This window comes from Grammomys surdaster, unplaced genomic scaffold (assembly GCF_004785775.1).
Source record: "Grammomys surdaster isolate TR1022 unplaced genomic scaffold, NIH_TR_1.0 126158, whole genome shotgun sequence".
Classification (NCBI taxonomy): Eukaryota; Metazoa; Chordata; class Mammalia; order Rodentia; family Muridae; genus Grammomys; species Grammomys surdaster.
In genome coordinates this window covers 7,632,497-7,641,752 of record NW_021620966.1, presented here as the reverse complement: position 1 = coordinate 7,641,752, position 9,256 = coordinate 7,632,497, and the positions used below count along the sequence as shown (strand labels likewise).

The following is a 9,256-nucleotide window of genomic DNA, read 5'->3' as shown; positions in this document are numbered from 1 at the left end:
ATCAAGGTGGAAAGCTAATTAGAAGAGGGGGACTATGGCTATTATGATTCTCTTTGGTCACTCTGGAGCCATTTGTGAAGACTGATTTTTTGTGAGTCACTATATTTGAGTCAGTGAAACTGATATGAGTATATATTTATGTTCTATTTCTTTCTGTTTATTTTTACCAAAATTTATATATGTATATGTGGTGTGTGTGTGTGTGTGTGTGTGTGTGCGTGTGTGTGTGTGTGTGATGTGCTTGCTTGGCGCTTGGCTTTTCACATGTGCTTAATAGGCACTCAAGCAATGATCAGATTTCCTGTGTCCCTCAAAACTATATTTAAAATAAAGCAGACAATGCTGATTAAATTCAAGATCACTTTTAATTCATTTCAGATGCAATAAAGTTCTTTGTTTTAGGATACAACATTTTAATGTGTCTATATTATTATTTCATAATTATATTACAATAAAATTATGTATATTTATGAACTAAGCTGGTAATCGGCCTTTTGTGGTTGTTTGTAGTTGTTTATTCAACTGGGATTTAAAAAATATATTTCTTCTTAGATACAAACATAAATGCCTGAAGATCAAGCCAGCAGAGCCCCTGCTCGAACTTGAGATAATTAATAGAACCTCCCTTTGACTTCTTACAAGTACTAATCATTCTTTTCTAATGTAATAATAAAATGTTCACTCCAACTATTTTAAGCAATGTTATAATTAATTTCTATCAGGAGAACATGCAGTTATGTTAAATTTATTTTAAAAGATTTGGAAAATGAAAATAAATCTTTCCCCCAAGATATTTTCTCAGTTCCTCCATATAATTCCTCATCCTTGAATTCGACTGTTAGTTTCTAGTGCTCATTTTAATAACAGCCCTTTAAATTTGTTTCTCTGACAAGGTTCCTACAATAGTCCTACAATGTTTCCACGAGAAATTTCACAATGCAAAAGAATCTGATATAGCTGCCATGTTTTCTAGAAGGCATCGTTAATACCCCTTCACATAGGCTCACTCTCTTCTCCTTGGTCTACACTAGCCAAGGCCTGTGTGTTCATTCAAACACCAAGGATTAATCAATTTTTGATAAGCTATAAAGTATTCTCTTTTTCACAATCACAAAATGTATACATGTCTATATGTGTCTGCTTGCAAATACATGGGCAAGAATGTGTGTATCAGAACGGAGTGATTATTTTTTTCTCCACAATCAGGAACATACAGATATGCGTGTGTGTGTATGTGTGTGTGTGTGTGTGCCTGTGTGTCTGTGTGTCTGTGTGTGCACATTTCTGGAGATTATGCAAAGTCTTCTACCATACAAGATGACCACTTACTAGGCATGATCTGTATAAATAATTATAACTATTAGAGTATTTGATATTAGCCTGGGCTTTGAAGTATGAAGAGAATATAATTATGCATTAAGGAAATATTGATTCTGTAGTCATAGAATCAATGAAGAGGTGGAGCTGCCATACTTGGCATGTTTAGGATATTGAGAAATGTAGTTTCATATGTTCCAGTGAGTGAGTCTACAAATGATGTAAAATATTTTGAAAAATTACTTGACTATCATGAAAACTATTCAATAGCACAAAAATACCTTAACGGATATTTTATGTTACTTGGTTTGTAGAAAATATTGAAAATGAAATTACTGAAATGAAGCTATTGAGATAATTTGTTAACATTCTAGGACTATTGTCGCTAATTTAAATAAACAGATTAGCTATTTACAACAGAAAGTTTTGTTTGTTTTCTTTTTTTAATTTGCTACACAATTTTATTTCTCACCTCATTTTTGTTTAATGGTTTCTTACACAATGACATAAGTAAATACATGTATACTGTGAAAGACACAGAAAGTAGAAAGAAAATACAACTTATGCATGATCCCCACACCAATCCCCACTCCCTAATACATGACACATTTTCTGGATTTTTTTTATAATTGCCTACATGTGTACTGGATTATGTTACAAATACTTTTCACACTTTAGCGACTTATACACTAAAATGAGATTGATAAAACACACGAGCAGAATCTGCAGAAGAAAATGACACATAGGCAGCCTTAGATGAGCAGGAGCTGTGCTGTTAACTGTTGCTGAAGCTGCTGTGCTCTTGACTTTCCTTTGCATCTTTACATGGGTGAAAACCGGAGATGACAGGAAAGGCTTATTCCCAGAGCCCTGACCTGACTTAGAGTTCCAGCTGCTGCCAGCTTTCTTCTTTTGGCCAAGCTTTCTCTACTCTCTCTCATTTCATATCCCCACCCCATCCCCAAGCCCCCAGACAGAGGGCTCTCTTGCTAAGTAGCCCAGACTGGTCTCCACCCATAGCATCTCCTGCCCTGTCTCATTCTCCCATGTGCTGGGATTACAGGTGTGTGTCACCATTCCTTAAATCTTAATAAATATACTCAAAACAATGGAAGGAATGATAGGGTACTATTTGGGAGACAACATTATCTACACAGAGTTTAAAGATATGTTACATGAAATAGTTTAACTAGATACTCAGAAAAATTAAACATTTTAGTTAAACTAAAATTTCAATATAATACTCTATGTACATTATACATTTCCAACAAACTAGAAAGGAATAAAAACAACATTTGTATCAATTGTAACATTTAAAAATTATACCAACAACATGTTGACTTAACCACAGGACTCAGGAACTGTTTTCTACAATGCCGTCCTGCCCACCATGCACATCGGGAATGCACGCAACAGAAGCCACATGTCCTGTGGTACAATGTGAAAACTACGCAGTGTGTGTCTTCTGTGAAGTGACTGAGTCCTGATGAAACTCAGCTAGATCTTCACACATCATGTTTCCCTCAAAGGACTCACAGTTTCAACATGACACAAAGACAGCCACAAACAGCAGTGCTTTATACAAAAATGGATATTTAATACGGATTTTAAACTAGCTGCCTAAACATTGGGTTTGGTGATTAAAATAAATATAGCAACTATAACTATAAAGGAAAAAAGAAAAAAATACTCTCCCAAAACACGATTTACTAAAAAAAAGAGATAGGTGCTCTAACATTTACAGTTAGTAACCTTGGCAGTGGGATTGATTCACATGTTCAAACAGCTGCTGTGTCCTCTACATCGTAGGAGACATTTAGCTAGCACCAGGGATACAGCAAAGAGCAGGAGAGACTGTCCTGTGCAGTTCATCTTTAGCAGTGAAATTTGCTAATGCCACACACGTGATGTGCTGGTATTCTGGATTTACACTCCAAGCCCTAGGAATGACCCCTAGCAGCCTAGAAACTGTCCATGATAGTGTGTGCCTGAAATTGCAGCAGCTGGGAGGTGAAAGCAAGGCTTACAACAATAAAAACCACACAACAGAGCTGCAGCACGAGTCTCCAGATGCTCTCAGACCTGATGCGTAAGCAGACACCAGTGAAGAACACGGGAAGAAAGCAGAGGGACAATTTCAGGTCTCACATATACAAATTTGCATTGGATACTTCTTTCACAGCTGTGCTGGGTAAGGCTGATGGGCAACCCCCTCACGGTGACCTGGGGCACCATTGGGGAAATAAGGGATAAATAAATCAAAGTTGACCTCAGAAGCTGAACAGAGCGATGGAAAGAAAGGCAAACACCAACAACTGCTCTCCAACTGAGGGGCAGAAATCTGTCCTTTCCTCTACTCCGACCATGAAACATTTTCTCATGACAAGATTACCTAAGAAATCTGAGGCAAAAGGCATCAGACTATTTCTAAATCCAGCAGCCTCCATGCAGACTGGGTCTTAGAATGGATTCAAATGTGGCAGTAACAGTACCCACCTATCTGACTACTAACAACATGCCAGCTTTGGTTGAGAACAAGGCAAGGGGAAGTGGCCAAACCCACGTGATGAGTAGGCACTCAGAGATGGGATGAAGCTCAGAGAGAGAACCCGGTCAGGGCAGGCACGAGGCCCTGAGTTCATCTCCAGCACAGCAAAAAATGAAAACAAAAGCCCTACAGCAACAGGTAGCAGAGAACCAGTCACTCAAATGACAGCTCAAACACGGCTTCTGTTCCCAATGAGAGTCTCACTAAGTAGCTCAGGCTGCCCTGAACTAAGTCAGTATGTCAAGCTGGTTCTAAACTCTTAAGCCTCCTGTCTTGGCTTCCCAAGTGCTGGGATTATGGGTATATGCCACCACACCCTGCTGGGCATTTCAAAATCACTATTTAGACTTAAGGCAATTTAAAAAAGAAAAATGAGTCCTCAGCCAAAACACTTCACATTAAAAAAATAATGTAGAGCTTAACTGTCTACCTACCGGAATCTGTACAGCTGGAGCCTGTTTGAGCAGGTAAGCCTGTTTACAAGAACCTCTTAACTCTTGTAACACTGTCCTGATTGAAGTGCATGAATAACTCCCATCCCTGCACAGTTAGTCCAGCAGTCCCAGTGACTCCAGGAATAAGGACTAGCTGCTGCACGGGAACTATTTACAGCTCATTATAAACACCATGTGTGTATCGACCCTCAGTCAAGGGCTGTGGCTCATTCATACGCAGCAAGAATGAGAAAGCACTCAGCACTTCTGTCTAAGTTAGAAGTGAGTTCTTGACATCACTACTATTTACATTTCATATTCCCACCAGCCCCACCTCCCAATTAAAAACACCAAATTGCTACAAATGTCACTGTGGCTTATAAAATATAGTGTTCCTTGACTTTTTCAGGTAAGTAAATATTTACTAATTTTCAGCATGCTGATACACACAGCATTGGGCAGGAAATGGTTAACTTGCAGATAAGTTACATCATTGTTTTCCTCTTTTTCAAAGGTGCATCTCTCTCAGTGCTAGCTGATTCTCCTGGAAAAAGCATGCTATTTCTGACCAGACATTCTTGGCTGTATAGCATCATCGTAATGTTCTTCTGCTTTATCTTCTCTTTATTTGTAGAACTGGAAAACGGGTTTATTTTGGTTCTCTTCCTCACAAACTCCTTTTGGTCTGTCCTTCCAGCCATTGCAGTTGCTAGTCTAGTCTCCTTATCGGACTTGGGATTTTTATGAAGGTGTTCATTCAATGTCCCGAAAAGACAGCAATTCACTCCTGGACTCCTCGTCACTGCTGATTTCCAAATATTTCTTTTTCTGGGCTTTCCCCATGGCAGCATCCATTTCCTTCTTTATCTGGGCCATGTGATTTTTCTGGAAGTCATACTGAGTTAAAACTCGACTGGTGGTAATGGCTGCAACTTTGGCTTTCTGCTCCTCCATGGGCATGCTGTACAGCTTCTTGGCAATTGCTTGCTGCTCCTTGTCAGAAGAGCAGTGTATATCAACCCACTCACCGTCCTCCTCCTCCTCACTGAGACTGGCACTTTCCCATCCATCTTCATCATTTTCTGTATTCTCTTCTTTCTCAAACTCTAGAACCTCTGCTCCCAGGATGTAAACGTCAGCATCTAATTCTCTATATTCTTGCTTCAGTGGAGGCTTCAGTGGGTTAACCCCGGAATTTCTGTAACATTTGAGGGTTCAGTGTCCGGAAGAAATGGATCAAAGTTCTGGCAGACATGATTACATTCTTATATTTGTGTGTCTTATACTGAGTCAGGTCCTAAAGAAGTTCTTCAGTCATGGCCAGAGGACATTGAGCTGTGATTTCATTTACAGCATTGATTCCTATGGCAGTGACTTCCCCAGGGTTCTTGTCAGTAACAAAATTGTTGGTCACCATCACAACAACGACTGAATAATCTCTGGGGGCACCAGATGATGAGAGGTTTGTGCGACGAACAGAAGGATCTTCCTGACTTCTGTCTGGTGGGGTTCCTGAAACCTTTGCACAAAAGGGAAGAAGTTGAAGAGGAAAAGTTGTGAATTCCCACCAATCTGGAGATGAGCTTCATGAGATCATCTTCACTTCAAGCCTCTCCTTCTAGCTCTCTCGCTGCTTCAGAAGCTTTTCTGCAAATTCCTGGAGACCAGGAATCAAGTAAATAGCGGAAAAGTCAAACACTTCTGGTTTCTTCTTCTTCTTTTGTTTCTTCAGCACTTTCATCACCATTTCCAGCTTCTTGTTTTTGGAGCCCTCTTTCCCATGGCATACTGCACCAGCAGGTATCTCGCTGTGGGCCCGTCGTCTTTGAATTCTGAGTCACTGTCCTGCTCCTCTCCCTCTTCTTTCCTGAGGAAGAACGACAAGGCAGCAACTAACATCTTGGTGATCTTGGAGAAACATGCAGTTATGATAACATTGACAGTTTTAGCATCATACCAGATATTTCTTCTGTAGAGTTCAATGATCACATCCAGAGACATCATGACTGCAGTTGCACTGCTGTCTCTCATCGTGGTTTGCATGAAGTTCTGCAGCAGCACGTTCACTTTGTTGTTCCTGTGTTTGGCGTTGATGTTCTTGATGTCAGTACACAGTATGTATGTACAGAGTCTTCTTCAGGAGTTTGTCCTGGCAGGGCAAAAGCTCAAAGTAGAGCTCTAGCAAACTTGGTGGATTGATGAGATTCTTGTTTCTCAGTAAGATCAAGGCTTTGCAAAATGTCATGCAGAGACCTGGGTCTAAGACAGTGTGGTTGTAGGAGAGCAGGTCCTTCATCTCCTGCAGGAAGTTACTGAGACGCTTCGGGTAGCAGTTGCCAATCTGTGCCATGAACATCACCAGCTCTGCGAGTTTTTTGCTGGGTTATTTGGTTGTAACTTGAAAATCTCCATATTGGATTTATAGTGATTATATTACTGAAAGAAAGGAGCATCCCAGTGAGCGGGATCCCTGTCCCACCTTCTCGATATAGGCTGGTGGGTCCTGCTTGATCAGGTTCTGTAACTGGTAGGTTGCTGGGCAGCTAGTTGTTGTTCCTCTGGACAACATCTCTGGCTGTAGATGGGCTCCCTGGTAAGCAGTTCCTGGAAAACTCAGGCCTCTGTCAGTCACAGCCTGATCCCCGCGGCAGCTTAGACTTGTGTTTCCTAATGTAATCGGAAACAGCACGTGGAACACTCCATTTTTTTCTTTCTATTTAACGTGAAGCACAGTACAAAGTTCAACACCTATCATTGATAAGCTTTTGTTCTACATGACCATTTGCTCATTAAGTGAATGCCTTCTTTTGAGTGTAAAAATCTCTACTGATTCACAGAGCTATTGATTTAAAACACTGTAGATTAATAACATTCAAAATAATAATAAAACCAAATCCTGAAATCCTGATGGAGAATATTATTAAATGAGAGTACAGCAAATATTCATAGAATTGGTGTGATTGAAGAGAATGAGTAAGAAATGGGACAGATGATGAAAACGGTTACAAAAATCTTGTGGGGCTTTGATCCTTTAAGCTTTAGTTATAAAGCTAGTAAGTTTTACATAAATTAAGAAATAGAAGGAGAAGATTCTTGAGAACTTTTGTAATGAGATTTTGCAAATTGAGGACATTACTATCTTTGGAAAGTATTCTTTGAAATCATGAGGAAAATTGTGTTTCTCTCTCTCTCTCTCTCTCTCTCTCTCTCTCTCTCTCTCTCTCTCTGTGTGTGTGTTTGTGTGTGTGTATGTATGTATGTAGATGGATAGGATAGATAGATGGATGGATGGATGGATAGATAGATAGAAAAGCTTAGAGGTAATAACAGGTAGCAAGAGAAATAGATGTCAAAAGGAAGATGGCTGCAGCAATAGCAGAATAAATAACTCAGAGTTCATTTTACTATAACAAAATAGAGAATTGCTTGAAAGAATTGGACTAAGTCAAGTGAATTTTATTTTTTTATTGCTCTGATATTTAAAGTAAATGTTTATTAGATAAAGACTAAGGCTGGGGTAATATAACTAAGTGGAGGGAAATTTCTGGGTTGATATAACTGACTAAATAAATGGAAATGTATCAGTTTTACAAGTACGGGTAGTGGACTTTAAAAGAAATGGAGAACTCTGGAGAAACCATAAGATGGACAGAAAACACTTGTAAAGATGTTTACTGTATTTGGGAACATGTGTCAATTTTCTAGTTAGCAATTTTCTTATTGACAAGAAAGGGAGCCAAGCAAAAACATCAACAACAGCAATAAAAAAGAAATACAGAATAAAATTGGTTTGCTTTGTCATTAGGTCCTTATTAGGAGAGTATAAACATAGCTATAAACATAGCTTCCTGGGCCCCCCATGTAAAATAAATTCTAGCAGCATATATTAAATTTATTTGTTAATATTACATTTTATGATATTAAGAAACAAAACTAGTAAATAAACAAAAATTGAGAATCTTGTAAAATGGGTATATTTTAAAGTATCTATTAGTGGAAATTAAAAAAAAATACCAACAAGGAGGAAAAAAGGAGAGAGAGAGAGAGAGAGAGAGAGAGAGAGAGAGAGAGAGAGAGAGGACAATGGAGAAGGTGGCTAAATGATAGAGGAGAAAGGTATTATAAAAGATTTGTCTAGAAAACATAGAATGATAATTTTCACTGTCAAAGAATACATAGGGCACTGTGTTGCATGACAGTTGGAGCAAGAATGTGAGAAATCACACCTCAAACATGTACAGAAGGCAGAGAGAAGGAACATGAAGTGAGATAAAGCTGAAAACCCAAATAACATTTCCTTAATGATATACTTCCTCTAGTAAGGCTATACCTTCTAAAGGGTCTATAAACTCACTAAATATCAGTTGGTGATCAAGTGCTCAAATATATGAGCTTATGGTGGAGATTTCTTATTCAAAGCACCAAAGTAGGGCTTATATCTGGAAGAAGTAGATCACGGCAGGCATGTCCTAGAAAGTTAAATTCTGTCCCTATTTTGCCTTTCATCATTTTCTGCTTCTTAGCCACCATGTGGTTATCAATGTGTGCCATCAAACACTTCTGCCATGGGACTATGTCAAGAAACATTCCATTAAGCCAGTTATGGGCTAAAGCTCTGAAACTGTACTAGGATGAAGTACAGTTAATCCTAGTACACTAATTCAGGTATTTAACACAGTAGTAAACCTAAGACAACCTCTTCGCCAGCATTCAATTCAAGAATGTTTACCATATCAGGAACTTAATCATCTTCAGTAGTCACACTTGGAAAACTTACTTCTTACCATAAAGTTTTGAGATGTGTTTTCATGCAGAAGGGAAAAAGTCAAACACAGATGATAACTCCAGCTTTCAAGTGCTGCGAGATAAACTAGCACATGATTCCCTAAAGTCCATTTTATTGAAGATCAGATGTAGTTACCATTAACATTTCTTCTAAACTCTGCCCAACAGTTAC

The 9,256-nt window shown here is 38.8% G+C and overlaps 1 pseudogene; it reads right to left on the bottom strand.

The window, feature by feature from the left end:
• Positions 1–4,784: 4,784 nt before the first annotated feature.
• On the bottom strand, positions 4,785–6,860 carry LOC114612334 (annotated as a pseudogene).
• Positions 6,861–9,256: the final 2,396 nt, after the last annotated feature.